The following is a 17,992-nucleotide window of genomic DNA, read 5'->3' on the forward strand; positions in this document are numbered from 1 at the left end:
TCAGGAGACTCAGGGTTTTAGTGTGAGTCCGTTAAAACTTTTTCTTTTTCTTGAACCTGGGAGGTGAAGGTTGCAGTAAGCCAAGATTATGCCACTGAACTCCAGCCTTGGTGACAGAGCAAGACTCCATCTCAAAATAAATAAATAAATAAATAAAAATTTCAAAAGAGCTAAAGGAAGAATAGGCTAAAGCAAAATGACATGAAAGGAAAACAGGTGGGACAGACAACCAAATACACTTAACCCCTGAACAGTGCAGAGGTTGGGGCATTGACCTAGCAATAGCAATGCAGTTGAAAATCTTCCTATAGCTTTTTTTTTTTTTTTTTTTTTTTTGAGACAGGGTCTCATTCTGTTACCCAGGCTGGACTGTAGTGACATCATCATAGCTCACTGTAGCCTCAAACTCCTGAGATCAAGAGATCCTCCTGCCCCAGCCTCCTAAGTAGCTAGGACTACAGGTACAGGCTACCATGCCCAGGTAATTATTTTTTAAAGTCTTTTGTAGAGATGAGAGTCTCCTTATGTTGCCTAGGCTGGTCTCTAACTCCTGGCCTCAAGTGAATCTCCTGTCTCAGCTTTCCAACGCACTGGGATTATAGGCATGAGCCCAGGCTGTGTAAGCTAAAGAGAAAATGTTATTTAAAAAATCATAAGGAAGAGAAAACATATTTACTGTTCATTAAGTGGAAGTAGATCGTTGATATGGTTTGGCTGGGTCCCCACCCAAATCTCATCTTGAATTGTAGCTCCCATAACTCCCACATGTTGTGGGAGGGAACCAGTGGAAGATAATTGAATCATGGGGCAGTTTCCCCCGTACTGTTCTCATGGAAGTGAATAAGTCTCACACGATCTGATGGTTTTATAAGGGGAAACCCCTTTTGCTTGGCTCTCATTCTCTTGTCTGTTGCCAAGTAAGATGTGCCTTTTGCTTTCTGCCATGATTGTGAGGCCTCCTCAGCCACGTGGAACTGTGAGTTCATTAAATCTCTTTTTCTTTTTCTTTCCTTTTTTTTTTTTTTTTCTTTTTTGAGATGGAGTCTCACTCTGTCACCCAGGCTGAAGTATAATGGCATAGTCTTGGCTCACTGCAACCTCCACCTCCCAGATTCAAGCAATTCTCCTGCCTCAGCCTCCTGAGTAGCTGAGACTACACACCTAGCTAGTGTATGCCACCACACCCAGCTATTTTGTTTGTTTGTTTGTTTGTTTGTATTTTTAGTAGAGACATGGTTTCTCCATGTTGGTCAGGCTGGTCTCAAACTCCCGACCTCAGGTAGTCCGCCCCTCTCGGCCTCCCAAAGTGCTGGGATTACAGGTGGGAGCCACCAGGCCCAGCCTAAACCTCTTTTTCTTTATAAATTACCCAGTCTTAGGCCAGGCGCAGTGGCTCATGCCTGTAATCCCAGCTACTTGGGAGGCTGAGGCAGGAGAATTGCTTGAACCCAGGAGGCAGAGATTCCAGTGAGCCGAGATTGTGCCACTGCACTCCAGCCTGGCGCCTGGTGACAGAGCAAGACTCAGTCTCAAAAAAAAAAAAAAAAATGACTCAGTCTTGGGTATATCTTTATCAGCAGTGTGAAAATGGACTGATATAATCATCATAAAGATCTTCATTCTTGGTTTTTTTTTTAATTAAGAAGGCTGAGGAGGAGGAGGAAGAAGAGTGGTTTGGTCTTGCTGTCTCAGAAATGGCAGAGGCAGAAGAAAATCCATGTATAAGTGGACTCACACAGTTCAAACTTGTGTTGTTCAAAGGTAACTGTAGAGATTCTAGAAGTGAAAAAGCATAATCATTGAAGTAAAAGTTCATCGACCTGGGAAAATGGACCACAGAACTGCACACCTGTAGTCCCAGCCACTTGGGAGGCTGAGGCAGGAGGATCACTGGAGCCCAGGAGTTTGAGGCAGCAGTGTGTTATGATTGTGTCTGTGAATAGCACTGCACTCCAGCCTGGGCAACATAGTGAAACTCTGTCTTTACAATAATATAAATACATAAAATAATCAACATGGCCGGGAGCGATGGTGCATGCCTGTAATCCCAGCACTTTGGGAAGCTGAGGCAGGTGGATCACCTGAGGTCAGGAGTTTGAGACCAGCCTGGCCAACATGTTGAAACCCTGTCTCTACTAAGAATACAAAAAATAATCGAGTGTGGTGCAATCCCAGCTACTCGGGAAGCTGAGGCAGGTGGAGTCCAGTTGCTCACCGCAGTGCTCCCAAAGTGCTGGGATTACAAGCATGAGCCACCTCGCTCAGTCTCAACTCTATCAATTACCCAGACTCAGGAGTTCTTTTATAGGGATGCAAGAACAGTTTAACACAGGTTTTTTTTTGTTGTTGTTGTTCTTTTCTTGAAAAATCAATCATCTAAGCATTCAATTTAAGAAGTAAAAAAGGAAGAATAAATAAAAAACAAAACTGGCCAAGGGAAGGACAAAATAAAGAAGAAAATCACTAAAATTGAAAAATCAAGTAATAGAAAATCGAATTAATGGGCCAAGCATGGTGGGTCACATCCATAATCCTAACACTTCAGGAGGCATAGGTGGGTGGATCACTTGAGGTCAGAAGCTCAAGACCAGCCTGGCCAACATGGTGAAACCTGTCTCTACTAAAAATACAAAAATCAGCCACGTGTGGTGGCGTGCACCTGTAATCCCAGCTACTCAGGAGGCTGAGGCAGGAGAATCTCTTGAACCTGGAAGGCAGAGGTTGCAGTGAGCCAAGATGGTGCCACTGTACTCCAGCCTTGGTGACAGAGCAAGACTCTGTATACAGAAAAAAAAAAAAAAAAAAAAAGAAAGAAAAGAAAAGAAATTGGAATTAACAAAATCAAAATCTGCTTCTTTGAAAAGATAAATAAAATTGACAACTATTCTACCCAGCCTGACAAAGGAAAACAGAGGCAATATATAAATTATGAATATCAATAATGAAACAGGCTGGACATGGTGGCTCACGCCTGTGATCCCAGCACTTTTGGAGGCTGAGGCAGGCAGATCACTGGAGATCAGAAGTTTGAGACCAGTCTGGCAACATGGTGAAACTCTGTTTCTACTAAAAATACAAAAATTAGCCAGGTGTGGCGGTGTATGCCTGTAATCCCAGCTACTCGGGGGGCTGAGAAGGAGAATCACTTGAACCCAGAAGGTGGAAGTTGCAATGAGCCAAGATCACATCACTGCACTCTAGCCTGGGCGACTAAATAAATAAATAAATATTATTCTGCCATAAAAAGGAATGAAGTATTGATATATGCTATAACATGGATGAACCTTAAAAACATGTTAAGTGAGAGAAATTAGACATAAATGCCACATGTTGTATGATAAAATTTATATGAAATACCTAGAATAGGTAAATCCATAGAGACAGAAAGAAAATTGTAAGTTGCTAATCCTGGGGGAGAAAGAAAGGAGGACTGCCTGTTTAATAGGTATGGGTGGGTGGTGATAAAAATCTTTTGGAGCTAGATTTAGATGGTGGTAGCACAACGTTTTTCACGGGATTGAAATTGGCTGTGCAAAGATTATGGCAGTGAGAGAAGTCTTGCATGGCTGACTCCATCTCATGTCTAGCTTCACAGGATTTGTGACTTCTCCAATTGCTTATCTAGATAACATCACTATTATAGAACCTCTGTCGCCCAGGCTGGAGTGCAGTGCCCGATCATGGCTTCCTGCCACCTTGAACCCCTGGGCTCAAGCTATATCATCATGTCATCTCAACCTCCTGAGAAGCTGGGCCCACAGGCACACTCTACCACACCTGGCTAAATTTCCTATTTTTTTGTAGAGACAGGATCTCTCTGTTGCCCAGGTTGTTTTCAAACTCCTGGGCCCAAGCTATCCTCCCTCCCTCCTTGGCTTCCCAAAGTGCTGGGGTCATAGGCATGAGCCACCATGCTGGACCGGCTCTCCCACTTTTTTTTTTTTTTTTTTTGACACGGAGTTTCGCTCTTGTTACCCAGGCTGGAGTGCAATGGCGCCATCTCGGCTTACCGCAACCTCTGCCTCCTGGGTTCAGGCAATTCTCCTGCCTCAGCCTCCTGAGTAGCTGGGATTACAGGCACGCACCACCATGCCCAGCTAATTTTTTTGTATTTTTAGTAGAGATGGGGTTTCACCATGTTGACCAGGATGGTCTCGATCTCTTGACCTTGTGATCCACCCACCTTGGCCTCCCAAAGTGCTGGGATTACAGGCTTGAGCCACCGTGCCCGGCCCCCACTTTTTTTTTTGACACTGAGTCTTGCTCCATCGCCCAGGCTGGAGTCCAGTAGTGCAATCTCAGCTCACTCCAATCTCTGCCTCCCGGGTTTGAGTGATTCTTCTGCCTCGGTCTCCCAAGCAGCTGGGACTACAGGCACCCCTCTCCATGCCCAGCTAATTTTTGTAGTTTTAATAGAGGTGGGGTTTCACCATGTTGGCCAGGCTGGTCTCAACCTCCTGATCTCAGGTGATCTGCCTGCCTTGGCCTCCCAAAGTGCTGGGATTATAGATGTGAGCCACCGTGCCTGGCTGGCTCTTCCACTATTAATCTTGCGGAATGATTGCCATCACCTCCTTGCCAGGCATCTAGCCAGCTGGTACCCGTCAGGCATGTGACCCTCATGCTGCCACCCATCGGGGCCCACCCACTCCCACCCCACCAACAGAAACCTTGGTTCATATATCTAGGGAAGAAATAATCTCAATCCTACACCAACTCTCCTAGAACATAAAAGAGGAGGATACTTCCCAACTCATTTTAATTTATATTTGAATTACCCTGATACTAAAGCCAGTCTAAGACATTACAAGATGGGTTGGAGAGAGAATCTATAGAACAATATATCCTTCATTAACCAATATCCTTCACATCACAAAGTGAATTTAGCAATATATAAGAACAATAGGCCCCGTGGTGACTGACGCCTGTAGTCCCAACAACAAGCTTATTCTAAGAATTATATGGAAAAGAAAAGGAATTAGAATGATCAAACAATTTTGAGAAAGAACAAGGCTAGGCCGGGAGCAGTAGCTCATGCCTGTAATCCCAGAACTTTGGGAGGCTGAGGCAGGCAGATCAGGAAGTCAGAAGACCAAGACCATCCTGGCCAACACAGTGAAACCCTGTTTCTACTAAAAATACAAAAAATTAGCCAGGCATGGTGGCACATGCCTGTAGTCCCAGCTACTCAGGAGGCTGAGGTAGGAGAACTGCTTGAACCCAGGAGGCCGAGGTTGCAGTGCGCTAAGATCGCGCCACTGCACTCCAGTGTGACAGAGCAAGATTCTGTCTCAAAAAAAAGAAAAATTATCTGGGTGTGGTAGTGCACACCTGTGGCCCTAGCCACTAGAAAGGCTGAGGTGGGAGAATTGCTTGAGCCCAAGAGTTAGAGGCTGAAGTAAGCTTAAAAAAAAAAAAAAAAAAAAAGAACAAAGTTGGAGGACTCATAATACCTGATTTAAAGTCTTACTACAAAGATAGATAATCAGGGTAAAGTAGTATTGGCAAAAAGATGAACATATATATCAATGGAACAAAACAGAGTCCAGAGAATGATCCACACATATATATCAATCGAGGTGTTTGTTTGTTTGTTTTGAGACAGAGTCTTGCTCTGTCACCCAGGCTGGGATGCAGTGGTGTGATTTCAGCTCACTGCAACTTCTGCTTCCTGGGTTCTCCTGCCTCAGCCTCCTGAGTAGCTGAGATTATAGGTGTGTGCCACCACACCTGGCTCATGTTTTGTGTTTTTAATAGAGATGGCGTTTCAACATGTTGGCCAGGCTGGTCTCAAACTCCTTACCTCAGGTGATCCACCTGCCTCGGCCTCCCAAAGTGCTGAGATTACAGGAGTGAGCACCATGCCTGGCCACTGATTGATTTTTGAAAACATTTTTATGTACCATAAAAACTCATCCATTTAGCCGGGCGTGGTGGCTCAAGCCTGTAATCCCAGCACTTTGGGAGGCCGAGGTGGGTGGATCACGAGGTCGAGAGATCGAGACCATCCTGGTCAACATGGTGAAACCCCGTCTCTACTAAAAGTGCAAAAAATTAGCTGGGCATGGTGGCACGTGCCTGTAATCCCAGCTACTCAGGAGGCTGAGGCAGGAGAATTGCCTGAGCCCAGGAGGCGGAGGTTGCGGTGAGCCGAGATCGCGCCATTGCACTCCAGGCTGGGTAACAAGGGTGAAACTCCGTCTCAAAAAAAAAAAAAAAAAAAAACCTCATCCATTTAAAGTGTACATTTCAGTGCTTTTATTATGTTCACAGAGTTGTACAACCATCATCAAAATGTAAGTTTAGAACATTGGATTCCTCAAAAAGAACCCCATATCTATTAGCAGTCACTCCTCTCCTACTCCTTCAGTCCTAGGAAATCACTAATCTACTTTCCGTCTGTATAGATTTGCCTAATCGTGACATTTCATATGAATGGAATTATACAATGTGTGGTCTTTTGTGACTGGCTTCTACTTAGGGTAATGTTTTCAAGATATAGCCACATGGTAGCATGTATCAATATTTAATTCCTTTTTATTATGAAATAACATTTCATTGTATGGCTATATTACATTTTAGGTACCTGGTTAGCAGTTGAGGTGTTGGAGCTCAGGATCAGGATACCCCACCTCAAAATACAACTATAGGAGACCAGAATATCCTGCCCCAAAATATACTTCCTTGGCATATTTCAGGTTGGTTATTCTGAGAAACTGCAGACAGGAGTAGCTCTAAAAAGCTGTCCTTTCGTAAAAGAAATTTGCATCTATAAAGGAAGTCTATCCTAGCAAACGTATCTGTATCAGGAAAAGGGCTGCTCAGAGACAGTTTTTATTACCTGAGAGCAGGAAATGCCATCGCAAAACATGATGGTTTGGGATGCTGCTTGCTTTAGACTGAGGGCACTTGTGGAACAGCAAATTCAGACTAAGGCTTTCTCTGACTTCCACCTTATTTGCCTAAAGATGGATCCTCCAGGCCCGGCATGGTGGCTCACGCCTGTAATCCCAGCACTTTGTGGGGCCAAGGTGGGTGGATCACTTGAGGTCTGGAGTTCGAGACCAGCCTGACCAACCTGGAGAAACTCTGTCTCTACTAAAAATACAAAAAAATTAGCCAGGTATGGTGGCAGACCTGTAATCCCAGCTACTCAGGAGGAGTATCACTTGAACCTGGGAGGTGGAAGTTGCGGTGAGCTGAGATGGCGCCACTGCACTCCAGCCTGGGCAGCAAGAGCAAAACTCCACCTGAAAAAAAAAAAAAAAGAAAGAAAAAGGCCGGCACGGTGGCTCACCTGAAGTCAGGAGTTCGAGACTAGTCTGGCCAATATGTGAAACCCCATCTCTACTAAAAATACAAAATTCTTTTTGTCCGACATCTTAGTGCGGTTGTAGTATTCGCTGTTGCTCTCCGAGCTTCGCAATGCCACCCAAGGACGACAAAAAGAAGAAAGACGCCGGAAAGTCTGCCAAGAAAGACGAAGACCCAGTGAACAAATCCGGGGGCAAGGCCAAAAAGAAGTGGTCCGAAGGCAAAGTTCGGGACAAGCTCAATAACTTAGTCTTGTTTGACAAAGCTACCTATGACAAACTCTGTAAGGAAGTTCCCAACTATAAACTTATAACTCCAGCTGTGGTGTCTGAGAGACTGAAGATTCGAGGCTCCCTTGCCAGGGCAGCCCTTCAGGAGCTCCTTAGCAAAGGACTTATCAAACTGGTTTCAAAGCACAGAGCCAAGTAATTTACACCAGAAATACCAAGGGTGGAGATGCTCCAGCTGCTGGTGAAGACGCATGAATAGGTCCAACCAACTGTACATTTGGAAAAATGAAACTTAAATAAATAAATAGATAAATAACACAAAATAACACCACTGGGCGTGGTGACACACGTCTGTAATCCCAGCTACTCGGGAGGCTGAGGCAGGAGAATTACTTGAACCCAGGAGGTGGAGTTTGCAGTGAGCTGAGATTGTGCCATTGCACTCCAGCCTGGGTGACAGAGTAAGACTCCATCTCAAAAAAAAAAAAAAAAAAAAAAAAGAATCCTCCAAAAGGAAGTCGACAGTCATGAAGATTAACTCCATATTAGGAGGAGAGACTAGAGATCTGTCTTCTCTCTATCCCACCCAGACTACCACCTGCTGTTCTGAGGGCCCATTCATCTTCTCAAAATTCAGTTATTCTCCCTTAAATTGTCTACGTTCCCCTTCACCTCTCCTCTAAGAAGAGGGCATATAAACTTCCAGATCATCCTGGGTTATCATGTACTCACTTTTCCTTCATAGGATGCCTTTCTGTATGTAATAAATTTTTATACGTTTTCTTTTGTTAATCTGCTGTATGTCAACTTCATTTGTAGCCCAGCCAAAGAACAGAGCAAGGTAAAGGGAAGCCATTTTCCCCTCTTGTAATCACCCAATGGGTTCACCTTGCTTGCTGCTTAGACGGAGCTGACTTATCAAGACAAGGTAATTGCAATAGAGGAGGAGTAATTCACCCAGGCTGGCTGTACGGAAGACTGGGAGTTTTATTATTACTCAAATCAGTGTACCTAAAAATTTGGAGATCAGAGTTTTAATATCTTTTTAAATTTTTAAATTATTTCTTTCTTTTTAGACAAGGTCTGAAAATTTGGAGATCAGAGTTTTAATATATTTTTAAATTTTTAAATCCTTCCTTCCTTCCCTCCCTTCCTTCCTTCCTTCCTTCCTTCCTTCCTACCTACCTACCTCTCTTTCTCTCTTTCTTTTGAGACAAGGTCTGATTTTATCACCCAGGCTGGAGTGTAGTGGCACAATCTTGGCTCACTGCAACCTCTGCCTCCTGGGGTTAAACCATCTTCCCACCTCATCCTCCCGAGTAGCTACAGGCATGCACCGCCATGCCTAGCTGATTTTTGTATTTTTGGTAGAGACAGGATTTCTCCTTGTTGCCCAGGCTCATCTCGAACTTGTGAGCTCAAGCAATCCAACCACCTTGGCCTCCCAAAGTGCTAAGATTACAGGTGTGGGCCACTGCACCCAGCCAGGATCAGAGTTTTTAAAGATAATTTTGTGAGTAGGGGGCCAGTGAGCCGGGACTGCTGATTGGTCAGGTCAGAGATAAAACCATAGGGAGTCAAAGCTGTTCTCTTGTGCTGAGTCTGTTCCTGGGTGGGGGCCACAAAACCAGATGAGCCAGTTTATCAATCTGGGTGGTGTCAGTTGATCCATCATCCAGTATAGGGGCTGCAAAACATCTCAAGCACTGGTTTTAGGTTTTACAATTATGATGTCATCCCCAGGAGCAATTTGGGGACAATCAGAATCTTGCTGCCTCCAACCACATGACTCCTAAACCATAATTTCTAATCTTGTGGCTAATTTCTCAGTCCTGCAAAGGCAGTCTAGTCCCCAGGCAGGAAGGGGTTTGTTTTGGGAAAGGGCTGTATGGTCTTTGTTTGAAAGCTAAACTATAAACTAAGTTCCTCCCAAAGATAGTTTGGCCTACACTCAGGAATGAACAAGGACAGTTTGGAGCTCAGAAGTAAGATGGAGTTGGTTAGGTCGATCTCTTTTGCTATAATAATTTTCTCAGTTACGATTTTTGCAAAGTCAGTTTCATTCTCCTATGATGAACATTTGCATTGTTTCCACTTTTTGGCTATTATGAATAATGCTATGACCACCCATACATAAGTTTGTGCAAACATATGTTTTAATTTCTCTTGAGGCAACCCCCAAGAGAATAGGCATTCAGTTGTCTCAAAATTAAGTTGAATTGTGTGTGCTCAGGGTGTTTAAAACTCCAAAAGGTTAAGTTAGAACCAATTAGGGACTCTGTCTCTGTCATCTGCTGGCCTTTGAGGTTCCCCAGGAACAATGACTTCTGCTTCTTGTGGCCTTTCTGTGCTCCAGATCTGAGATTGTAGCCTAACTACTGCTCCCCTATGCCAGGAGTGGAATTGCTGCTGGGTCATATGCTAACATTACGTTTAATATTTTTAGAAACTTCCAAATTATTTTTTGTCATTTTCTTTTTCCTTTTTTTTTTTTTTTTTTGAGACATGGTAGAGTTCTGTTACCCAGGCTAGAGTATAGTGATGTGATCTTGACTCACTGCAACCTCCGCCTCCCAGGCTCAAGCAATTCTCCTACCTCAACCTCCTAATCAGCTGGGAGTACAGGCATATGCCACCATGGCTAGCTAATTTTTTGTATTTGTTGTAGAGACGGAGTTTTGCCATGTTGCCCAGGCTGGTCTCAAACTCCTGGACTCGGGCAATCTGCCTGCCTCAGCCTTCCAAAGTGCTAGGATTATAGGTGTGAGCCATCATGCCTAGCCTAAATTGTTTTTCAGCCCAAATTGCCTAGCCAAATTGTTTTTCAGGGCAGCAACTTCATTTTACATTCTCACCAGCAATATATGAAGGTTCAGATTTCTCCACATCCTTACCAACATTTGGTATTATCTGCCTTTTTTATTTTAGCCACTAATAGTTGTGAAGAGGTATCTCAATGTGATTTTATTGATTTTTGACAAAGATGCAAAGGCTATTCAATTGAATAAAGGATCATTTTTCAACAAATGGTGCCAGAATAATCAGATATATATACACATTAGTTGACCCTTGATTCTAACCTTTCATCACAAACAAAAATTAACTCAAAATGATGATAGATTATCTGAGTCATGGTACCAAAAAAAAAAAAAAAAAAAGATTATAGACTTACATGTAAAGGATAAACCTATAAAACTTCTGGAAGAAAATAAAAAGAAAAAGCTTTGTCAGCTAAGTCAAGCAAAAACTTCTTGGATATTATGTAAAAAAATATAACAAAAGAAAAAATGGGTTGGTGCAGTGGCTCACACTGTAATCTCAGCACTTTGGGTGGCTAAGGCAGGCAGACTGCTTGAGCCTAGGGGTTCAAGACTAGCCTGGGCAACATGGCAAAACCCTGTCTGTAAGAAAAATACAAAAAATTAGCTTGGCATGGTGGCATGCACCAGTCCCAGCTACTTGGAAAGCTGAAGTGGGAGAATTACCTGAGCCCAGGAATTCAAGGCGCAGTGAGCTGTGATTGAGTCACTGCACTCTAGCCTGGGTGGCAGAGTGAGATCAGAAAGAAAAGGAAGAAAAGAAAGAAAGAAGGAAGAAAGGAAGGAAGGAAGGAAGGAAGGAAAGAAAGATTGGACTTAATCAAAATTAAGAAGAAAGATTGGACTTCATCAAAATTAACTTTTCACCCTTCAAAAGGCACTGTTAGTAGAGTGAAAAGACGAGCCACAAATTGGGATGAAATATTTGCAAAACACACATAAGGCAAAAGGAACTCTTCCCCTTTGCTTTCTGAATGTTCACTGAAAATCAGCTGACAAAAGACATATTAATAGGAGATAAGGCATACAACTTTATTAACGTGCATGGGGTGTTAGCAGTAGCAAATCGACATGGGTCTGCAACAACTTGATTCTTGCCTCCCAGAAGGAAAGAATTCATTTGAGGGACATAAGGCAGAGTAAGGGATTGAGGCAAGTTTTAGAGCAGGAGTTAAAATTTATTAAAAAGTTTTAGAGCAGGAATGAAAGGAAGTAAAGTACACTTGGATGAGGGCCAAGCAGGCAACAATATAAGTGCCCTGTTGACCTTTGACTCAGGTTTTTTTGGGTTTTTATTGAGACAGAGTCTCATTCTGTCTCCAGGCACCAGGCTGGAGTGCAGTAGCGCAATCTCGGCTCACTGCAACCTCCGCCTCCTGGGTTCAAGCAATTGAAGACAGTAGAATTTCTTGAGTCCAAGAGTTCAAGACCAGCCTGGGCAACAAAGGGAGACCCCCATCTCTGAAAAATTAAAAAATAAAACATAATTTCCTATACATGCCTAAATGACTATTCCTTTGTTAAAATGAGACCTCCTGACCAAATTAAAGGCTAAGATTACCTTTTTTTTTTTTTCTTTTTTGAGACAGAGTCTTACTCTGGCGCCCAGGCTAAAGTACAGTGGTGCCATCTTGACTCACTGCAACCTCTGATTCCCAGGTTCAAGTGATTGTCCTGCCTCACCTCCCGCGTAGCTGGGACTACAGGTGCCTGCCACCATGCCCAGCTAATGTTTGTATTTTTAGTAGAGATGGGGTTTCACCATGTTAGCCAGGCTGGTCTCAAACTCCTGACCTCAAGTGATCCTCCTGCCTCTGCCTCCCAAAGTGCTAAGATTACAGATGTGAGCCACCATGCCCAGCCTAAGATTACCTTTTCTCTGGGGTGACTGAACATCTGAGTGCCACTGGAACAAACTTGTGCTTTGCAAACTGCTTCGCTGCAATCAGAAGTTCTTGAAAATTCTCCCATCCCTGAAGAGATTATCTTAGATCACCCAAGAGGTGAGTCCAAAGGCATGGATGATGGGAGGCCAGGGAAGGCAAAAACTACAGGTCCCGTGCAAGTCAAGCTCTGTGCAGGAGTGACACGGCCAAACCTAAAACAGTATCCTCTGGAAGAACAAGCACAATGGAGCATTTAGCCTCTGTTGTCCAACGTCCTACAATATGGGTTCATTAGATCTTCTCAGTCTCCATGCAATACACCTATTCTGCCAGTACAGAAGCCCAGAACTAAAACATACAGGTTTATACAGGATAGGAGGGCCATTCATCAGATTGTGGAAGATATCATATGATGGTCCCTAATCCTTACACACCGCTCACAACATTGGTGAATTTTGCTGGTTTTCAGTCTTAGACCTAGAATATGCCTTTTTCTATATTCCTCTGAGGCCAGAGTTTTAAGAACTGTTTACCTTTAGGCCGAGTGTGGTGGCTCATGCCTGTAATCCCAGCACCTTGGGAGCTTGAGGTGAGTAGATCACCTGAGGTCAGGAGTTCAAGACCAGCCTAAAAACACAAAAATTTGCTGGGCATGGTGATGTGTGCCTGTGATCCCAGCTTCTCAGGAGGCCAACGCACAAAAATCATTTGAGCCCGGGAGGCGGAAGTTGCAGTGAACTGAGATCGCACCATTGCACTCCAGCCTGGGAGAACTAGACTCCATTAGAAAATAATAATAATAACAAAATAACTGTTTATCTTTAAATGGGAAGACCCAGATGCCAAAGCTCAACTACAGTACTGTTGGATAGTGCTCCTTCAAGTTTTCAAATACTCTCCAGCTATCTTAAGGGAAATACTTGCCAAGGACCACCAGGACCTCCAACTGAAAGGCAAGACTTTGTTACAATGTGTCGATGGCATAGTAATAGCCGGTAGCACTAAAACAGACTCTGACTGGAACACTGTACTGACTTCTAATTTCCTGGCAGAAAAGGGATACAGTGTATCCAAAGAAAGAGGCATAGATCTTGCAGTCCTCAGTCAAATATCTCAAGTCTGAACGTTCCCAGGAGCAAATAAATCTGCTCCTGAACCAGAGGGAAGCTCTTGCCAGGGTCGCCAGACCCACCACACAGCAGAAGCTATAAGGGCTTTTGGGTTTGGCTGGGTTTTGCTGCATTTGGATTCCTAGTTTTGGACTTACAACCAAAATTCTATATAAAGCTTTAAAAGGAAGAGACATCAGGGAAGAAGTGAGAGGGAATGAAACTAAACCAGGCTTGCAGTATTCTCAGCATTAAGTAAGCATTAGGTCAGCTTGCTCTCTGTGCTCTCTGACCTGCTTTCTTATAGGTGTTTGGTGCCTATTGTCCTAGCATCCCAGAGACCCTAGGTTATGTTCTATAGATAACAACTTGAGCATTATGAAACATTAAGTTTTCCCTTTGAGATATTCCTTCAGGTCCTGCATACTGATGAAACTACTGACTCAACTGGTCTAAAGGACCCACTAATGCCCCCACATCTGAAGGACCCTATAAGGAGCTGACGCACCAAAGAATTCAGTTTCCACATCCTCTTGATTTCATCCTTCTTGTTTTGACCAATCAATGGCCCCAGTTTTCTAGCCCTTCACTCTCCGTGGTTGCCTTAAAAATTTCAGCCCAGAACACCTTGGAGATATGGATTTGAGGGTTTCTTTCTAGCTCCTTAATCAATGCCCTATGATTATTAAACTCTTTCTCTACTGCAAGCCCTGCTGTCTCCATGTATTTGGTCTGCTACTGTGCAGGGGGCTTAGGAATCTGTTGCCTATAAAAAGGGTACTCAACGCAAAAAAGAGCAGAGCTTGAGACCTGGGAGGAATATGCCCATGACTCTTGGGACCCCATGAGGAAGACAGGGCACCTGCAAAGAGGTCAGTGACACCTTGATTGTTTTCCTCAAGGGGTCTTAGAGTTGCTAGAAGTCTCCTCTAGATCTCTTCTTGTGGAATTTAAGGTGGCAAAAAGAACGTGGAGTAGACGTGAATAGGAATGGAAGAGTAAGTCTTAAAAGAGCCAGTTTGGAGATATGTTAAGCTTTCCAAAAGGCCAACAAAATTTTACAATTTTCTAAGCAAAAATCATGCCAACAAGAAAGGAAGCAAACAGAGAGACAAAACCTGTAATTAAAAAGAGGTTACAGTCAACTGAAAAAAATTCCCACAAACAAGATCCAAAGGAGAAAAAGCAGAAAGCTCTTTGCCCCCACAAAATTGTAGCCTGAATATCAGCTTTTAATTAAGTTGACTTCTGACTGTAGAGCTCTTTAAAAAATCCTTTCAAATCTCATATTATCAGATTTTAGCCAAGACAAACAGCCAATATTCCTGGTTTCTGAACTTTTTTCTCAATCCAAAGGTATTTTCCAAATGATTCACCAAAATCAATAAGCCTTAACCAAGGTTATGACTTAATCAAGGACAGGTAAGACATCTCCCAAGATGTGCAAAGCAGTCCTCACAAATTCCAGAATCATCTCAAAAACAGCTCAAAGAAAGGAAAGTTTCACTAGCTGCAAATGGGGTACCACCTACATTTTATCCAGCCATATTTCCTATGGTCTCAGCTTCTCATCTGACATCTACACATAAGGACCCAAAAGTCCCATGTGCAGCAGAGAGGAGAAGACAGGAAATCAAAAGCTGTCCATGGAAGGGAAAAGTATCAATAACAAATGAGTATCCTTCAAAGTCAAAAGTCACACACATATCAAAACAATTTTTTAATAAATGTTTCTTCTCCTGAGTTAAAGAACTTACATTTCTAAAGAATTGTTTCCCTGACCAGGAATTGATCCCAAATTGCAGTGGTGAAAGCATGGAATCCTAATCACTAGACTACAGGATAAAGCACTTAAAAAAATTTTTTTTAATCCTGCAGGGGAATCCAAAAGAGGTATTTGCGCATTTAAAAGATTTTGACTTTAATTTTGTCAAGAGAATTTCTAAGGCTAGCTATGACACTATTATGTGTCTTTTTTTTTTTTAATAGATCTTTCTATAAGTAAAAATCAGGCAATTGTTTAGAATGAGAGACCCCTAAAAACCTTTTCAAATATGAGTCTTTTTAATTTAAATGATGCATCTTTTAAATACTGGCAATTATAACTTCCAATAGTGTACTTGCTCCAATAGCAGCTTAATTTAATAAGCCTTTTCATGGAAAGCCCAGGAGTTAACTTTCCAGGATTAGAACAAGTTTTTACCATTTAAGCAAGAGATGTTCCTAGAGAGGGCAGAGAAGAAGCATTCTCCATAATCCCAAGAAATTTACTCTCAGGAATAGGCTGAGATACTGGAACACTGTTGTTGCCACTGACAGTTAAAAATGGTATTTGAGATCCGGGCGCGGTGGCTCAAGCCTGTAATCCTAGCACTTTGGGAGGCCGAGGCGGGTGGATCACAAAGTCAAGAGATCGAGACCATCCTGGTCAACATGGTGAAACCCCGTCTCTACTAAAAATACAAAAAATTAGCTGGGCATAGTGGTGCATTCCTGTAATCCCAACTACTTAGGAGGCTGAGGCAGGAGAATTGCCTGAACCCAGGAGGCGGAGGTTGTGGTGAGCCGAGATGGCGCCATTGCACTCCAGCCTGGGTAACAAGAGCGAAACTTCGTCTCAAAAAGAAAAGGTATTTTAGGCCAGGAGCAGTGGCTCACGCCTGTAATCCCTTTCCACTTTGGGAGACCGAAGCAGGTGGATCGCTTGAGGTCAGGAGTTCAAGACCCACTGGAGAATGTGGTGAAACCTTGTCTCTACTAAGAATACAAAAATTAGCTGGGCTTGGTGACACATGCCTGTAATCCCAGCTACTTAGGAGGCTGAGGCAGGGGAATTGCGTGAATCCAGGTGGCAGAAGCTGCTGGGAGCCAAGATCACGCCACTGCACTCCAGCCTGGGTGACAGAGCAAGATTCCATATCAAAAAATAATAATAATAATTTCTTACCCTTCTGTACCCTTCTGCTAGCTTGTTATGTCCTGGATTCCCTTGACTATGACTCCCAGAAGAGCAGAGTGGCTTAGGTAACCTGCTCACAGTGTCCAAACTGGGATTCTCCCCAACCCCCTGTACGGTGATAAATTTGTATGCCTTTTATCCTAATAATCTGTCTTTTGTCAGTTGATTTGCAGTGAACTTTCAGAGAATGAAGAATTTGTCCTTTGCTCCTATACATATCTGATAAAGGATGTGTGAACATACTGTGTAAAAACTCTTTAAAACTTCACAATAATATAACCAAGAAACTAATATGAAATGGGCAAAAAAATTGAACAGAGCCGGGTGCGGTGGCTCAAGCCTGTAATCCCAGCACTTTGGGAGGCCGAGGTGGGTGGATCACGAGGTCGAGAGATCGAGATCATCCTGGTCAACATGGTGAAACCCCGTCTCTACTAAAAATACAAAAAAACTAGCTGGGCGTGGTGGTGCGTGCCTGTAATCCCAGCTACTTAGGAGGCTGAGGCAGGAGAATTGCCTGAACCCAGGAGGCGGAGGTTGCGGTGAGCCGAGATGGCGCCATTGCACCCCAGCCTGGGTAACAAGAGCGAAACTCCCGTCTCAAAAAAAAAAAAAAAAAAAATTGAACAGACACTTTACCAATGAAGCAAATAAATACATGAAAAGAGGCCGGGCGCGGTGGCTCAAGCCTGTAATCCCAGCACTTTGGGAGGCCAAGGCGGGTGGATCATGAGGTCAAGAGATCGAGACCATCCTGGTCAACATAGTGAAACCCCGTCTCTACTAAAAATACAAAAAAAACTAGCTGGGCGTGGTGGCACGTGCCTGTAATCCCAGCTACTTAGGAGGCTGAGGCAGGAGAATTGCCTGAGCCCAGGAGGTGGAGGTTGCGGTGAGCCGAGATCGCGCCATTGCACTCCAGCCTGGGTAACAAGAGCGAAACTCCGTCTCAAAAAAAAAAAAAAAAAAAAAAAAAAAAACATGAAAAGAGGCTCAGCATCATTAGTCATTAGGGAAATACAAATTAAAACCTCGAGGAGAGATCCACTCAAATGACTCCAGTTGATTTTATTTATTTATTTTTTAAAGACAATACTGAGTCCCACTGAAGATGTGGAGCAACTGGAACACTTATGCATTGCTGGTGGGAATGCAAAATGGCATAGTCACTCTGGAAAACTATTTGGCAGTTTCTCATAAAGTTAAAAAATGCTTACCACATGACTCAGCAATCGCACTCCTAGGTATTTACCCTAGAGAAATGACAACTTACGTTTTTACAAAAACCTATAGAGGAAGGTTTACAGTAGCTTTATACTTGTCAAAAGCTGGAAACAACCCAAATACCCCCAGGTGTCCCTCAGATAGTGAATGGACAAGCAAACTGTGGTTCATCCATACAATAGATTATCAATCAGCAATTAAAAGGGACCAACTACTGATACCAACAACATGGTTGAATTACAAATGTGTTATGCCAAGGGAAAGAAGCCAGATTCAAGAAAGTACATGTTGGTATGATTCTATTTATGTGCCATTGTTGAAAGACAAAATCCACAGGGATAGAAAAGAAGAAAACAGTTGCCCAGGACTTTAGGTAGGGTGAGTGGCCAACATCAAAGGGACAGCAGGAAATTTGGGGGATGATGGACCTCTTCTGTATCTTAATTTTGAT

At 43.2% G+C, this 17,992-nt stretch overlaps 1 pseudogene; it reads left to right on the top strand.

Annotated features, from left to right (window-relative positions):
• Positions 1-7,393: 7,393 nt before the first annotated feature.
• On the top strand, positions 7,394-7,838 carry LOC101046509 (small ribosomal subunit protein eS25 pseudogene; annotated as a pseudogene).
• The last annotated feature ends 10,154 nt before the right edge of the window (positions 7,839-17,992 follow it).

The sequence above is a fragment of the Saimiri boliviensis genome, chromosome 8 (genome assembly GCF_048565385.1).
Source record: "Saimiri boliviensis isolate mSaiBol1 chromosome 8, mSaiBol1.pri, whole genome shotgun sequence".
NCBI classification, from domain to species: Eukaryota; Metazoa; Chordata; class Mammalia; order Primates; family Cebidae; genus Saimiri; species Saimiri boliviensis.